This window comes from Melopsittacus undulatus, chromosome 10 (assembly GCF_012275295.1).
Source record: "Melopsittacus undulatus isolate bMelUnd1 chromosome 10, bMelUnd1.mat.Z, whole genome shotgun sequence".
NCBI classification, from domain to species: domain Eukaryota; kingdom Metazoa; phylum Chordata; class Aves; order Psittaciformes; family Psittaculidae; genus Melopsittacus; species Melopsittacus undulatus.
Window position 1 is genome coordinate 23,392,085 of NC_047536.1, and position 17,646 is coordinate 23,409,730.

General features: G+C 40.0%; 1 protein-coding gene across 1 annotated transcript in view; it reads left to right on the top strand.

The window, feature by feature from the left end:
• Positions 1 to 3,528: 3,528 nt before the first annotated feature.
• Positions 3,529 to 17,646, top strand: part of ASIP (agouti signaling protein) — a 57,314-nt gene continuing 43,196 nt past the window's right edge. The window contains exon 1 of the mRNA XM_031047665.2: positions 3,529 to 3,658. The gene's annotated coding sequence lies outside the window, so the exon portion shown is untranslated. The remainder of the gene's footprint in view (positions 3,659 to 17,646) is intronic.

The following is a 17,646-nucleotide window of genomic DNA, read 5'->3' on the forward strand; positions in this document are numbered from 1 at the left end:
TGTGTTTTCCCAAGTATTATTTATTTACAATGTGTCAAAAGATGAGACAATACATTCCTCTTACTGACGAAATGCAAGCTACAGTTAAATTGTACGTTTTTGCTCAGTGTGACAGCTGAAGTTGTCTGACCCTGTTCCACATGTTTGTGCATAAAAGCAGTCCATGTCTTAAGAGACTGTTGGGTTTTGTTCTTTTCTGAAAACAGTATCAGAGTCTGAATCATCAAATGGGTTTGTGAAAGACATAAAAATGTGTCTGGTTTTTTAATAACACATCTTGGGAAAAAAAAAAAAAGAAGAAAGAGTTGTCAGGTAGAATTGTACTTACCTGATTAGGAATAGTGGGTTTTCTATATTTTCCATTAAGCTGAAGAAAAAAAACCCTTGTTGACAGAGATAGACATTTCAGCTCCTAGATGAGCCAAAAAAGGACAGATTCTCCCAATGTTGCAGACCTCAATTTTTTACATAGAATGCAGAATATATGTATATATAAGACATGTATATATATGCATATATGACATGTATATATAAGTATATGTATACATGTCTATATATGTATACATGTCTATATATGTATACATGTACATATATAAGTACATGTATGCATGTACTGGAATGGGTTGCCCAGGGAGGTTGTGAATACTCCATCCCTGGCAGTGTTCAAGACCAGGGTGGATGAAGCCCTGGGTGATATGGTTTAGTGTGAGGTGTCCCTGCCCATGGCAGGGGGGTTGGAACTGGATGATCTTAAGGTCCTTTCCAACCCTAACTATTCTAAGACGCTATGATATATAAGTATATATATAAATATATATACTTCTATGAAGTATATGTAAGACATGACAGAGGTGTAGAATAAGTACTGACAGAAATGGAAATCTTACTTTTCTGTGAAAAATGAGAACTTTCAACATACATAATTCAGAAAGGATCTTCCATTAACATTGTTTTTTAATAACCTGAAAATTAAAGGCTTATGTGTTTACCATAGTTATCTCTGCTACTGTCATGGTTTTGTATTTCAACCACCTATTTGTTGTAACAGCTTGTTATAGCATTTGGAAACTGCAGTGCACTTGCAATTTATCATTAGATCTTCTTTTTCCTGGAAATTTATATGTACTGAACAGGTAGAAGGGCATATGGAGATGCACCTGATTTTTTTTCTGCTGAAGGAAATTCATGCTACCTCTAGCATGTAACAGGCCAGTCACTGCCAGTCACAGTTTGAAGGGGCTGTGAGCTGTTAAGAAGCTGGTCTTAGAATCATAGAATCCCACACTAGTTTGAGTTGGAAAGGACCTTAAGATCAGTTCCAACCCCCTGCCTCAAACTACACCATGGCTCTGTCCAACTTGGTCTTGAACACTGCCAGGCATGGAGCATTTGCCACATCTCTGGGCAGCCTGTGCCAGCAACGCTACACCCTGCCAGTAAAGAACTTAATCCTTATATCTAACCTGAACTTCCGCTGTTGAAGTGTAAACCCTTCACCACTTGTCCAATCGCTACAGTCCCTGATGAAGACTCCCTCTCTTCCATCTACCAGCAGTGAAAAAGTCTGTCTGTATTGGATATATTCTGAATGTTTACGAGTGTAAGACCATAAGATAAACACAGTGAGAGGCATTCTTAGGCAACACAGCAGAAATCACCCTTGACTTTTTTTGTTATTGGAACAAAAGAAAGCAAAACAAACCAAAACAAGGTCAATGTAATGTGGCAAATTGTTTCACAGCTTGTGACAAACCACTTCTGAGCAGTTTTTAAATATAACCTTTCAATTAAAAAAAGCCACAGTGACTAATTTTCCTAAGGGTAGGAGTCCAGATTTCTGTCTTCCCACTTACATAAAAGCAGATGTCACCTATCTGTTGTGTGCAGTGGGAGACATGCTAGTCCATAATGCAGGGGCACCATTTTTACATATCATAAACAGCTGCTTGCTGACTCAGATAGCCAGCAAAAGAGTACTGAGTTGTGCATAGCAGTTGGTCAGGCTGTCAGGTCTGAAGAGCCAGTCTATTGCAGCAATCTGTATGTGCAACCCTTGAATTCCTGCAGAACAAATAAAGGAGGTATGATTGTGGACAAAAAAAACCCACATCACAGTTCTGTGCTAAATAAGTGAGTTGTGACAGTCTCAAATAGATAAAATATTTAGATAAAAGCCAATGGAACACTGCAATTAAAGAAACTAAACTGTGATGGGACAAGAATCAAGTGCAAGCCTGGACACTAGTTTTTAGCAGCAGTGGCTTATAAGCATCTAAATTACTTAAGATTTTACCATTGTATTTCTGACTGCTAGTCCTGGAGGAACTGGAGAGAATATAGGGAGGAACTGAAGCTCACTGCGTTTTTCTGTTTCTCTGTATTGCCCAAGGGAAAGAGGGAAACAAATTGAAATCTTTCCCTGAGCTATTATAAAAAAAAAACCCAAACCTCAAACAAACAAACAAAAAAAAAAAACAACCACAAAGATGAAATAAGAGAAGAAAAAGGAAACAGTTGAAATAAGTACAAACACCTAAAATTACTGCAGTATTCCACATTTCCATCCTTATTCTGGATGATTTCTTTGATCCTGCTTATTTTCAGATGAAGCCAAGCAGTAGATACATATCCTTGGTCCCTGCTGTATTCCAAGTGTATCCTGAAGGTCTCATAGAAGCAGATGGATACACTCAGTTTTGCACTTGGAAGAAGGGGATTATGCCATGCAGAGTTTTCCCTTTAATTTGAATCTGGCCCACAGAGAGGCTGCATAGCTGCAAGCTGTAGCCACTATTCAGATATACTGATTATTTTGTTCCTGTGTTCAAACTGCAGCATTTTTCACTGTCACCTGGCACAGCAATGACACATCTTGAAAATGAAACCTCCTAATCCCACCAGATTCCAAAATAAAGTGAGCAAAAATTGCTTTTCTTTCTCCTCAGCCTTTTCAATGTAACCAAATTGAAGCCAAAGTTCTCTTCAGTCAGAGCATTCAAGAGGGGACTGATTTGTTAACTGGCTTAATTTTAAACATGCTAACTGCTTTGTTTTCTAGAGGAAAACCAGGCAACTTTGAGATTTGTACCAGGTACTTACTTTTGTTTTTAGAGTTCCTGTAACTGCAAGTGGTTGGGAATCAGCAGATCTTGCCTGTTGCCATCACTGCATTTCCACATAAAAGTCACTGCACCACTCTGTCTCCTTTTCCCTATTGTTACAGTTGCTGAATTCTCTTTGGAAAGCATTTTGCAATCTAGTGGCAAAAGATTATATATGTAAGAGATTATTATCTGTGGCAGTGTGTATCCCCCTGTTCTTTTCTGTTTAAGCAATAGCCACCAGCAGTGGTCCTTTGATGGATGCGCCTCACTTAAGTTGGACTCTGGGAAGACAAAAACATGTTACAACCTCTTGTGATAACAACACAATAGGAAAGAGCTGTTAATCTTGCTCAACAGCTGGGCATGAGCCAAGTGAAATACAGTTATTAAGCAAGTATGAGCCAACCATCCTACTCCATAAATAGTGGACAGCCCTGGGTCAGAGGAGCTCTCCTGTACAGCAGCAGGCTGCACATCAGGATCTCCCCTGCAGCAGTGACACCTGTCAAGTTATTCCTTGAGGTTGAGAGAATCCTTATCACATCAGATACTTGGTAAGTGAATTGGCAATGAGTGCGTTGAAACTTTGAAATCTTTGATCTTCTGTCTTAGATCTTTTGCATCTTAAATGATGCAAAGGATTGATAGTGCTCATGTAATCCTTTAGACACATCATCAGTAGGGTAGTAATTCTGCTCAGTACAAGAGGAACCGCAGACTCAGACCCCTGGTGCATGCGCTTGGCTGAGGAGCCACTGGCACGAGGCTCCCATCTGTGGGCTTAGGACAGAACACCTCTAGGTCAGAATCCTGCCTGACGTAGCGATACCGCAGCGCTGCCGGCGCCTCGGTGGGCTCACGATAGTGGTCACTGGAGATTGACCCAGGAAATGACAGTCTTGCTCAGAACATAGGAGAAGAAAAACCCCTATCTTCAAACCCGGGCAGATGGAGCTCGTCCAGCCCTGTATGGTCTGCCATCTAAGAGAAGGACACTTATAAAACCTACAACCTGTGGACTTTGCTGTCACCATCCTAGCTCGCTAGGCTGTGGCAGTTCAACCTCAGGTGTAAACGGTGGGGCCAGTTCTGCTCACGCTGCCCTCACCTAACAAATCCACTGCGCAGGCTGGCAGGACTCGCTCTCACTTGTCAGTATGGACAGGTGAGGGTCGAATCAGTAGGTGACAAGTGCATGGGAAGCTGCAGATCCAACCTTGCATGTGGGCAGATCAGCACATGGATAGCTAGAGAGTGCTCAGGAGATGATAGTCCTGGTCGGACACTGCCTGACTGCCTAAGCACCCTTTTCCAACCAGATTTGCATATCCCACATGCCCTTGGTCATCATGCTTGTAGTAAGTGTGGTTAAAGCCCTTCCCGAAATCTTCGCTCGCAAAGCCAAGCCATCACTCAATCAATCCTTTAGACATAAACCATTGGGCAACTCTGAGATCACGCCTGGATCCAGCCACACCTAACCTCCCCTCAGAAAGGAGTTTAGAACTTCTGAACTGCATGACTCAACAGAGGGTCTCACTGACAGAAGCCAGTCTGATGTCCCCAAGATGCCAGGTATATGGAAAATCCACCCTTACAGAAGGGAAAAATCCTGTGCTAATTAGGGAGCAAGAAGAGATCTAGACTCCTATGAAAGAACAATTAGGGTGGCTCCTTCATCCAAAGGGAACGGTGCCCACATTACCAAAAAGAGAGAGAGAGAGTGGAAAAAAACACTTTATGCCAAAAACTTTAAACCTTTCAAATTTACAGCAATTCCTCAGATCACAAACCTCCCTTTGTTTGGGGGGGGGGGGGGGGGGAATCCCCCCTCAAACTCACCTAAATTCCTTCTTATCAGGTCTGTGTTTGTGCAGGGCACAGAAGCACCTCTCAAAAAAAACCAACACATGCAACTGTGAGATGCTCAGGAGGGGGAGTTAGGGGATTCAGGTAAAAAGGCTTTGAGAGCAGCATACACTTGCTTTACATTATTGTGCAATAGTCCTCATTACTGAAATATCAGTGTGCAGAACAGAACTGCCTGGTGAGTCCAGCCAAGCAAGACCTTGTTGGAGAGTGTCATCTGACTAAAAGGGATAAAGTGGAGCCATCCAATGGTGGGGTTTTTTGCCTCAGTGTTTAATAAGACTGAAAGACCTTGGGCTGCTGGAACTGCCTAACTGGAAGACCACAAGTGTGGAGACAGTGACTTGCCACTTGTAGACACTGAAATAGTCAGGGACCAGCTGCACCAGCAGAATGTTCACAAGTTCATGGGGTCTGATGGGATTCACTCCAGAGTACTGAAGGAGCTAGCACATGTTATGGCAGGATCACTCTCAATCATCTGCCAAAGGTCTTGGGAGTCTGGGAAGGTCCATGGTGGGACAAGAGGAAATGGCCTCAGCTTGCATCAGGGAAGTTTATATTGTGCATTAGGAAAAATTTCTTCCCCAGAAGGGCTGTCAAGTGCTAGAACAGGATGCCCAGACAACTGGTGGTGTCCCGATCCTTGGAGGTATTAGAACACATGTAGATGTGGCACTGAAGGACATGGTTCAGTGGTGGATTTGGCAGTCCTGAGGTAACAGTCAGATTCAATGATTTTCCAACCTAACAGATTCTAAACCAAATGAAAATAATGTGGAAAGGCTACATAAATAAAACAGAACAATCACCCGAAGACTACATATGGTCCTTCTGAATACATAGATACAGACTGAAATAGTTAGCAGAACTTGTAACAAAAGTGTTGACAGAAATAGGAAAATTGGTATAAACGGCCTTTTCTATTTATAATCGTTTCCAGGAAACAAGCAACAATAGAACTTGCTTGGATTTAAGAAATTTAGCGTTCACGTGAATAACAAATGCGTATGTAACTGTTACCAATAGCCTATTCAGTTTCATAATGATGATAATTGTGGTATTGCTTCAAGATGAGCTCAAATACAGCACTTCCAGATGATATAGCATAGGTAGAAGTTCTTAGTGGGGCTGCAACAGCTATGGATTGTAATGCAGCTCAGCAGCAACAGATACATGGAGGAACACAGTCAACACTTGTGAACCCAGCATATATGCACATTGCAGAGGTTTTAATTTAGTCCTGCTCTAATCTGGTGCCATGACCTGAATGGCAGTTAGAGGTTGGAGTCTGAGTGCATTAGGTGGGCTCCTGGTCTAAGCCTGTGGGCACAGTTTTACTTGGGAAGAGCCCAGTGGCTGCAATGTAAAGCCAATGGGTAAGGAATGGAGTCTATCAGGAGATCTCCTTCAAAAGTGTACTCTTGGTTTGGACTAAGACACTTATGTAGGTACGTGCTTTATTTCACACCTACACTAAACATGTAGATGTTGACATAATTGCCTTGTCTTCATTAGATCCAGAATCTTACATGAAGTTTTAGTAGATACTCTGTTTCTTACTACTCCTTTCAGGAAGAAAAATACTTGAAAGTTGCTCTGAATTATTATGGAGAACTTTGATTAGCTATAGTCTACCTGGATTGTCAGTAACCATGAGGAGGGAATATGCAAGCTGCATCCCAGCTAAATCTGTTCCTTATTCAACTTCCAAAAAAAGTCCTTTAGAAACCAAGTCAATGCCCTTTGGTCCAAAACTAATAAAAAAGACAGATAGCCAGCACTTCACTTAAGTGACTTCTTACTTTTTCACCCACTACCATCAGTGTAAAATAAAACTATTGGATCCCAGCATGATTTTAGGATGACAAATGTGATTCTGTAGTCAGAAATAGGGTTTTACACAACTGTCATGTAATTCCATGTCTATTACTTACATATGCAGCTCCCTTACTACTTCCAGGAGAAAGTTACCCTGCCAGCACCACTCCTTTAAAATGTTTTCCAGGTACAAAATTCCAGGCAGGCTTGAAGTCCATTTGAGAAGACAGGCTTATGGCTAACCTGCTACACCACAATACCTGGGGTCACATTCTCTGTTATTTGCATCATCCAGCCACAGGGATAAATCTGGCACCATCATACAGGTAGCCCAGTTGCAGTGCCATGAGAAGAGGAGGGGAAAGTACCAGAGGAGCAAACCACCATTATGATTTATCTCAGCTGCTTTCCTTGAATATCATTTGTTCCTGCCGCTGCTGGAGAGAGTACCAGGGTAGGCAGACAGTCAGTCTGCCCTGGTGAGCATTTCTTGGTTTCTGATGCTCATAGAACCTAATGTCTTGGGAGGCATCAAGAACAGGGCTCCATTGAAGGGCTGGCTTTCTGGGACTCAGCACTTCTAGTGCCAAGGTCTGAAGCTAATCCTCTTCTTTTTTTCACTTCTCTTTTTAAGCAATTCAAATGTAAAGTTTTTGTTTATGTGTATTAGTACATGTTCCAACAAGTCTGTTTGGAGAGATTACAGGTGGGCTGATCTACAGATGAGCTACTAACTTAGATACACCTTGGAATTACATAGAGGGATACCATGAAAACACAAATTCAGGTTTTTCAGGGAAAAAGCACGAAAATTACTGAAAAGAGATGGTTAGACCATGACTTCTTCCCTCTGCTTACAAGTGTCTGACCTTGACTGAGACTGTATTGAATCCTGCCATTGGCAATCGCATGCAGATATCACACAAAGGTAGGTTGGTCCTAATTAACAAAGCTTAAGTGGCATTACAGGAAGAGAAAATCAAATAAACTAAATGCAACCTGAAGAATAAAGAAGTCAATACTACTCGGTGTGCCTTATGGTCTGAAGGTGCATCAGAGCTGTGGAGACTGACACAGAAATGACATTAGCAGAAATTCCTATCTCAGCAATCTTTCTTAGAGGAGAATTTCAAAGGAGGTATGCAAGGAGCTGGAGGAAGAAAGGAGACCAATCTGACCAAGCTGCAGCAGCAGCTCAGAGATATTTTCCTTCCTTTCCTTCAAGATGGATTTTTTTCCCTCCTCTTTTCCCAGTATTTATACACAACCTCCTCTTCTGCCTGTTAACCAAAGAAGAATGCAGTAGAGCTTATACCTTTCCCACTTGCTTGTTCTCTGAGCTTGGATATCTGTCACTCCCTTTTTAAAAGAAGTTAGGTTTCATTGCCTGATCTTTAGGCCAAAACAACATAATTAAACAATAAGGGCTTTTCAGAAATCGAGCTTATGCCATTTGAGACCTGACAAATAGTATCACAAGAAATAATTATTTTAATCTGAAGTTCAAAATACAGACCATTTCTTCCTTACCAGTTTTTGCTGGCTTAAAGGTGTTAGTTGCAGTGATTAATCGGAGCTAATTGTGAGCTGTTGTTGACACTTGTTCATACGTTAACAATAAACTATTACAGCAGCTCACACTATGAAGTTGTTTTCTATTGCAGAGAGAAGGATGTACTCTAGCAAAAAGACTTTTTCTCTGAAAGCCTTATTCTGGAGGAAGAGGGAAAATATCCCGCAAAACTGCTAACAATAAAAGAACAGCAAAACATTTAGGGTCATTGTTCCAAAAACAGCACAAAAACCAAGGCAAGAAGTCATCAAAAAAGTAGGCAAGAAGTCATCAGAACCTGTCAGTGTTTTGGAGAGTGTTTATTGCAATTAATATATTCCTGCAAAATATTTTGGTTTTATCAAGGTAGCGTTTTCTGATCCATTGACACATAATAGACACAATCTGGTTCTTTCCTCCTTTTCAGTGCATCTGACAAGCCAAGTTCCTGGAAACCCTGTGCTTCAAAATTCTTCCTTACAAAAAGCATAAAATAAATCTGTTTATGACATTACTGCTTGATCTAATAATTCCATTCTTGCTCTTTTAAAAACACAATTAGTGAAGAACAGCAGACTATAAAATTCTATCAGAAGACAAGATGATGTGCAGGTAAACACACAAAAGAAAAGTGTCTTAAGAACGGGAGTGGAAAATAATAACAATTACAGACTTTCTTCTGTGAGCCCAGGGAGTCATAAACACTGGGTTACCTGGCAAGGCAGCAGTAACAGCTGCAGTAACAGCCTCAACATTGGCTTTCCAACAAGTTTTCTTTTCAGGAAATACTCTAAATCCTTGTGTGATGGGTGCATTGAAGTGAACACCTATTTATCTTTAAATCTGGCAAACACACGATGATAAAATGACCTGATCTGTCATTTTTAAGGCATTTTAAAAAATATGCCTTGCAATGTCAAAATTTTGCTCAAGCTGCCTGTTTGGCTGAGAATGAGTACAAACACTGTCCCTTCCTTCCTCTATTCCTGCCCCAGCAAGTTAATGAAGAAGCATTTTTTTCTTCCTTTCCTTTTCCTAGACTACTTGAAATGAAGCATTTATGAACATCATGGCCAAGGCAAATGGACTATTTCATTACCAGTTGCAGAACATATTCCACATTTTCTATTTTCACAAGGAAAAACTAAATTTTGTGCATTTCTTGTCTCAATTTTTCAAGTTCAATAAATACAATGAAAATAATTAATCTACCTACTAGCCAGAAGTAAAAGAAATAAGAGCTGTTGTGCTAATGTTTCACTTGAAATTGCTTTCTTTTATGGGCTTTTAACTTCTCGCAAACTTGAACTTCACAGATCCAATGAATGTCACAATCATTAAGTCATTAACATCGATGCAGATATACTGGGGATGTCTGGCACATCGTATTATGACAGACAGAATATTGCACATCCAGACTTCACAGTCCTGAAATCTGTTTGCTGGAGTACTATAGCATTGAAAGCTTCTGTGGTGATCCTGGGGTTTCTAACAGCAGCTTCAATGTGGCACTCCACCTCTGCTGCATTTATGACTCAGCTAAAGAGTGCTACTTTAAACAACATCCCACAGTATATTATATCTCAACTTGTAGTAGACACAGGTCACATATAGCCACTTCAGAAGCTCACTTGCAGAGCAACCCACCACAGTCTAGAACTTCATGCTTGCCCTGCCTGCATTTTCTACTGTTCTCAGTCAAAACAGAGGTTTCAGCTTTGTTAATGACTTCTCTTGATGCTTAATTATCTTTCAATTGCTGCTATGATGGTGGTGCCTTCAGGAGTAAGAGTAATTTCAGTAGTACCTACCTGCTGCTGAAACAATGTTTAAAATACCTATGATTTCATTGTGATTTTTGAGCTCTTTTTCCACTTTGGGTATCAGTCTTTGCAGATAGATAATTATATGAAGATCATTACTACAGATGAATGCTCTTACTCCCATAACTCTTCCTCTCCATAGCAGTAACCACAGCTTTTCCCTCTTCCTCACCTCAAGCTGTCTGGTTTTAGTCTTTGAACTATGGGCATTTCAATGCTGTAAGTTAGGTATAACGGGAGATTTTCTCATCTCTTTGTATTAGATCAGATAAGGCAGACAGAAGACATAAAAGATAATACTAGGTCAAAAGTACACCCAAAACATTGAAATCAGGGACTGATGGATGCAATCTGGATGCAATCTGTTCTCCAGCAGGGAACACTCCTGATGATTAAGCTAATATCCAGTTTCTTCCTCCCTACACTCATGAACATTGATACATTTGAAAAAGTGTTTGTTTAGAACTAAATCTCATCCACAGTTCACATCACACAAGATTTTTCAGTTAAAACATACCAAAGAATTCTATAAATCTTGTTTTCAGACCTAATTCATTTAATTTTTATATGAGTTCACATCACTGACTTTCTTTAACTACTTATGTGTTCAAACAACACAAAAAAGCTTTCTGTGAAACTAAAGATGCTAACGAATGACAGACACCATGAACCCAGTGCTCATAACTACATCCACCAAAGATAAGGGCTATAGTTATGTGACTGTTATGTGAGCATTACAGCGAACATAACCCTGCAAAAACACACCAACACATGCCTCCATGTTTATGAGCCAGTTCTCAGTAATGTCCCTTCAGTAATAAACTAGGCTTCAAAATTCAAGACTCAGCCTCGCTATAATCAACAGGAACAACTTAGGGAACACATTTTTAGAGTAAAGAGCTTTTCTAGTTTTGAAGTAGGATCAATCTTGACTACAAATTGAAGCCAGACTACCCAGTAAAACAAGACAAAAGCATAACTTTGGAAAGGAGCCATCAGAGCAATTTAAACATGCAATAGACTCGTTATCACCTGAAGTTTTTATGGCATCTAGGCACTCAGATGATTGAGGAGCAAACTGCTGTCATATGGCAATACAAAGCTTTGACCTGTCAACAGCCTTGATTTTCAGAAGCAATGACTATCAGTAATTCTGTCATGTGTCCATGAACACGGAGGTGCTCAACAGCAATAAAATCTAGATACTTGTCTCCCAACAGTTTTTTTCCTATTAATACAACTAGTGGTCATGCATGACTATGCTAGCAGGCTTCAAGAAAACCTTTCGACTTACTAGCATTCTTGTGTCAAAAAAGTCGAGCTAAATAAGAAACCACTAATGTCCAGTCCATGCCTCTAATTACATCCTCTGTGAACATACACATTATTTGATAGTATAATGATAGGATAATTAATTGGTAATATAGCAGGTGAAAAATTTGTAACCTCTTAAAAAAAAGTAGATAGAAAGCTGTGATAATTAAAATAAGTAAAGTATCACTTTAATAATAGCCCCTTTTAAGTTCAGTTACCTGTTTAATGCTTCAGGGGGGAAAAAATCCCAAAGAAAAAAGAAAAAATCACATTAGGTTACAATTAAAAATTTCCACTTTGAACATGAAAACCAGCAAGGAATACATCAAACTCACCAAGACTTAAGCTTTAGGCTTTGAAAAGTCTGCTCCTTAAATTATCACTTTGTACTGATGGATGCTGTTGTAATGAGGCCAGTGGTCATCTGGAAGAGGACATATTTTAAATAAGTTACTCATATTCCTTTAGGAATTCCAGACTTACTCAGAGAGGACTGGAAGCTGTGCTGTAAATGAGTAGTTTCACTGCCCATTTTGCTGCTGTCTCAGATTCTTTTCCTGAAAGGGGACAATACAGAGCTGGCAAGTACTCAGGAAAGGTGAGAGAGATGCAACAGGATCTACACCCCTTCTTCACAAGGGCCTGTAGGGACAGGACAAGGGGAACAGCTTTAACCTGCCAGAACAGGGGAGACTGAGATGAGCTCTTAGGCAGAAGCTCTTCCCTGTGAGGGTGCTGAGGCGCTGGCACAGGGTGCCCAGAGAAGCTGTGGCTGCCCCATCCCTGGCAGTGCTCAAGGCCAGGTTGGACACAGGGGCTTGGAGCAAGCTGCTCCAGTGGAAGGTGTCCCTGCCCATGTCAGGGGTTGGAACTGGATGAGCTTCAAGGTCCCCTCCAACACAAACCAGTCTGGGGTTTTGTGATTTCAGCAAAACTTACTTCCTACTTCAACTGAAGGGGGTGGGGGAAAATAACCAAATAAACCCCCAAATCCACAGCACACTTTGATTTGAACCGCTTTGTTGTGACAATAATTGGGCTGATGGCAGCACAGTGACTGTGAAGCTGGGCTTAAGGAACAGTCAGCAAATGCTGATAGCTAAATTATCTTTTTGAGATCAAAATTTTGATTACTTGAGAGAGTAATGGACATGGGCCGCAATGAAAAGGCCAGACAGTGCAGCTCTCTGCCCTCATCCCTATGCCATCCCGCCCCCATAGCTCTCACTGCACTAGGTTAATAAGATACTTGGTGAAGAGCAAACACGCTATTTACCCTGTCAAAGAAGAAAAATTCAGACTAAGAATGAAACATGAAAATTCAGAATAAGTATTTGTCCCATGGGTATTGCTGAGAGACCTGAAGCTTTCAAAAGGACATAGAACTGAACTAAAGCTTAGTACCTGCACAGCATGACTTTAGGAAAAGGAACATACTTCCAGCAGCAAGTTAATAGTAACAATTTGTTAGGCTTTGAGCAGAGTCTCTTAATTTGCTGCAGCATGGCTTCCAGAGCCACCGCTGGTGCTGCTGGGGCAGGTCCCACACATTTCAGCTGCCAAGATTTCATTTTAACCCTTTTGCAAAGCCTCATCCAAGTGTGCTTCCGAAGAGGCAAGACAGATTTTTCTAAATACACAAACACATCAGAAAGGCTTTCAGGTTTTTGTTTTTAAGACTGAAGCCTTCATAATGTATATGAACAACAAATATATATCCCCATCAAGCAATAATTTGCAGTGAAGAAGCTACTTGTAAACATTGAACGATTTCAGGGTTTGCTTATTTACATACCCAGGTACCAATGAAGAAGGGACAACAAAAGCAGCACTCATTTCCCAGATGTCGCACTACTGAATACAGTTTTTGAATTATACATTCCTTGCACAGATACTGTAAAATTCTCTCTTTTCCACAGTTAGACTGCACTGTGTCCCTTCCAGATGTTGTCCTACTGTGGTACATGTTCAGTTCTCAGCTGCCATCTGCAAGCAGATGTTTCTCTTCATGCTATAGTTTATAAATACCTTGCCTTCAGCAGAAATTTAAGCAGTATATTTGAAGTTCAAAGAACTGCTTTATTCTTTTTCTGTTTTGTGATTTCTATCTTTGGGAAGAAGCAGAGAACCATGATTTCTTTATCCTTCAATTCATGCTTCATAGAAAATCCCTCATTAGCACTCAGTTTTATTACAAAACTGACTGAAAGCTTACATTTTTACTCTTTTCATGGTTTAACCACAGTCAGCAACTAAGTACCAGTACTATTCACTCATTCCCACCCTGGTGGGATGATAAGAACTGGGAGAAAGCAAAACCACACAGATTAAAATAAGAACAGTTTAATAATGAACTAATGAAAAATGTAATAATAATAATAACAGCAACAATAATAATGGAGATGGAGGAATAATAATAATAAATAAAAATAAAAATTTTCAAAATAAAAATAATAATAAAAAGAGAGAGAGGAATAGAACCCAGGAAATAGAAGTGATGCAAAATACAGTTGCTAACCACCTACTGACCAACACCCAGCCTGACCCAAGCAGTGAGTGGGGACTCCTGGCCAACTCCCCCGAGTTTCTATACTGGGCATGACATGCTGTGGTATGGAATACCCCTTTGACTAGTTTGGGTCAGCTGTCCTGTCTCTGCTCCCTCCTGGCTCCTTGTGCCCCCCTCGCTGACAGAACATGAGACTGAAAAGTCCTTGATCGGGATTAGTACTACTGAGCAACAGCTAAACCATGAGTGTGCTATCAGCGTTATCTGCGCACTAAATCCAGAGCACAGCAGTGCACCAGCTACCAGGACGAAAAATAACTGTACCCTTGCCAAAACCAGAACAAGTCTGTAAATTTGCAATCAATGATCAAGTTTTAAAATGCATATTTAAAAAACTTGAACTTGTCTTCTTTTACGTAAGCACACACAGAACAGTAGGGGACTGGTATAAAAACTCAGATAAATAATACAGGAGTAATTTTATTTGTTGCGTGCTACTGTCTTGATCCCACAAACCCCTTTATAAGGTGGGCCATACATTCCCATCTCCATGACAATTAATTTCTTTTAAAACTTGATTAAAAACAAGCCTTGCTTTTCTTTAGGTATAAAGTTTATTTATTTTCCCCCTGCTATTCCTATTAATTCTGAAGTTAATAACAACCAAGTACCTTGAATTCAGCAAGAATTTTCTGCAGAAAACAATGTGTTTTTTTCACCAGAAGTATAAATGTTATGAAATATTTTCATTCTTTTTTTTTTAATTTTTTGTGTATTATTTTGTTATTTCTATTCAAATCTACACAATAAATACTTTAAAGCTGTGGTAGAGTGAATTTGCTGTTATTTGTAAATGGAAAAATTTACTGTTCTTAAATATTTAGATCACTTCTATATTCGGGAAAATATTGCAACTTCTCAAATGCTCAGGTTTGTAAAATGCTAATTCTGAAAGTTTGGGCTTAAAACCGAGTCATTATTTCCTAAAGTTGAAGCTGTGTCCATGCAAACAAAAAAATAGAAAGTTCTGCAAATACTTGAGGTCTGCTCAACTGAGGTTCCAGTCCCTGCAGAAATAAATATACAACTGCTGGATTAGAGTCCCTACAGACAACTTCTTTAAGTGAAACACAGGAACTACCTCCACACATTAACTTTTGATGTCACTGCAGTTGCTTTGGAATCTAAAAATGTTGGTTTCATGTAGTCAGAGAGATGGTAAGTCACGAGCATATTTCCTCCAAAAATGGCCAATGTTTCTCATATTTATCAGCTATTGTGTATTGCACTGAAACATTCAGTCATAGTAAGTCAGACAATGGTGTTTGAGGAAATCAACCTGTTTGCGGACCATTTATGAAAAGAAGCATGACTAACTGGACCAGGTCATAAAATCAAATGCTGCCTTCTCTGTAGACCACCAGGAAATCCTTATCTGTTGGGTATCTTATAAAAATTTAACAGTGCCCAACTTTTAGGTTTCCCTTTCCACCCTTAAACCCATGCAAACACACACAAACTTGAATCCCATTCCAGAGCTCAGGTGCTCTTGGGTTATAAACCTCAGCAATTCCAAAGGCATGAAGTCTGGGACAATACAAGTGTAAATTACATTTCATAATCAGAATAAATACAACCAGAACAATCTGAAAGCATGTTTTTTATAGCTTCTAAACAGTTTTACAAGCTTCACCTCTACAAAGCATCGAACAAGAGAACTGTAGAACAAACATGCTTATATAGAAACATATAGTTAGTTATTAGCTAGCTAATTAGTTAGGATGGTTAGTTAGGTGCTCTATTTTTGCTTGGGTTGGGGTTTTCTTTCAAGCTCTGCTTCTTTGAAGTACACTATAGCCTGCACTGTATAGGCATCTTGCTCAGGTTTATGCTGACAGCTTAACTGGATGGCTTTTCTGACCTCCTTTTTCTTTTCTGTTCTCCTCCCCCCCCCATTGCAAATCAAGCTTTTATGTCTGAAAAATATCTGTGTTCTTGCCAAGTCAATAAACTTCAGCCAGAATCAGAATTTGTGAGCTTCTTTCTCTCCCTGCATAAAGGTTACACAGGCAAGCTATACCACAATGTCAGTCATGCTCGTTCATCTGGCTGAACATTGTCCAGAGTCTCAAAAGAAATGAGAGTATTGGTCTGTGTTCTTTTATCTTTCCTTTTAAAACAGACAGAAGAAAAAGCCACAAACCTCAGTATTTCCAGCAAAAGCAGTGAGCACATGCACCACTGGTGATGCTTTTAAACAGCCAAAGTCTGCCGGAGCAGGAAAGGTTCTTTTCCTTATTTCAACACACTGATCACCAGATGAGGGTAATATCATGATCTATTTAATACTAATTTGGTTGGATTTATTTCTGATTGCCACACCACAATTAGAGATGCATAGGTGTGTTAAATAGAAACTGACTTTTGTGGATGAGGGGAGAGCAGAGAATGCTGTCTATCACACTGTTCTTGTGTCCAAGTTAGAACAATACAGTCTGGATAGTTGGAAAACTAGATAAGTACAAAAATGGCTGAATGGTTGAGCTGAGACAGTAGTGCTAATAGGTCATGCACCACCCGAAGATCAGTAACAAATGGAATACTGGAACATGTCCTGTTTGGTATCTTTGTCAGTGACTTGGAGGAGGCAACAGAGCACTTGCTGTTGCAGTATTGTCAGGGGCATGGTGGCCATCCAGAAGGACCTAGACAGGTTGGAGAAATGGGCCAAGAAAAACCTTGTGAAAAGGTTTGTGAAAACCTTGTGAAGCAAGGACAAATGCGAAGTCCTGCAGTTGGGATGGAATAACCACTTGCAATACTATAGGCTGGGGACAGGCTAGCTGGGGAACAGCTTTCCTGGAAAAGACCTGGAGATGTCTTGGTTGTCTCTATCTGTCTGACAAGCAATACAGCAACTTACCTGCTCAGACTGCATTTCTGATCATCCTACGCTTTCAATCGGTGAAAATTCTACCTGCACATAAAGCTTCTACCTACCTAGAAGCTTTATGTGCAGTTCAAGCAATGGAACAGCTCTAAAAAGGAAAGGAACCCCTATGACCTTCATGCTTCCTTGTCAGACTCTAGATCTATTCCTCCTAAAAAAAAAAATAAAAAAAAAATTAAAATAAAATTGTCTTTTGTTCTGAGCACAGAGATGGTACTGAGCTCTATGTGCTTTTCATGGGAAGTTGGTATTTGCCTTCCTCCTTGGGGCAAGAGAGACAACCTAGACAAAGCACTGCAACATTTAATAAACTCAAGCCCTTAAGGAAATAGAAATAAAACAAAAAAAGTGTCGCTTCTTATTAAGAGAATAACAATAAAGTATTGACTTCTTTGTAAAGAACCAAAGTACAAAACCAAAGAGCATTCTTAGTCTATGAACTGTTTCTAAAGAACTTGACGGATTTTTGCCATGAAACCCTCCCCTCAGATTCAAAGTCTGCACTATTTCAAACTTTCAAATTATAAGGAGATGAAACCTCCCATCTATAAGTCAGCTTTAAAGAAGAACTTCATGTAACATCTGGAGGAAAATGTGGCCTTCCCATAGCAGGGTTTCAAACACCAGAATTTATCCATCCTAGATCTAAGAGGATAAAGGCCAGGTGCTGCTATGGATACTGAGCCTAAAATGGTGGTAGCATT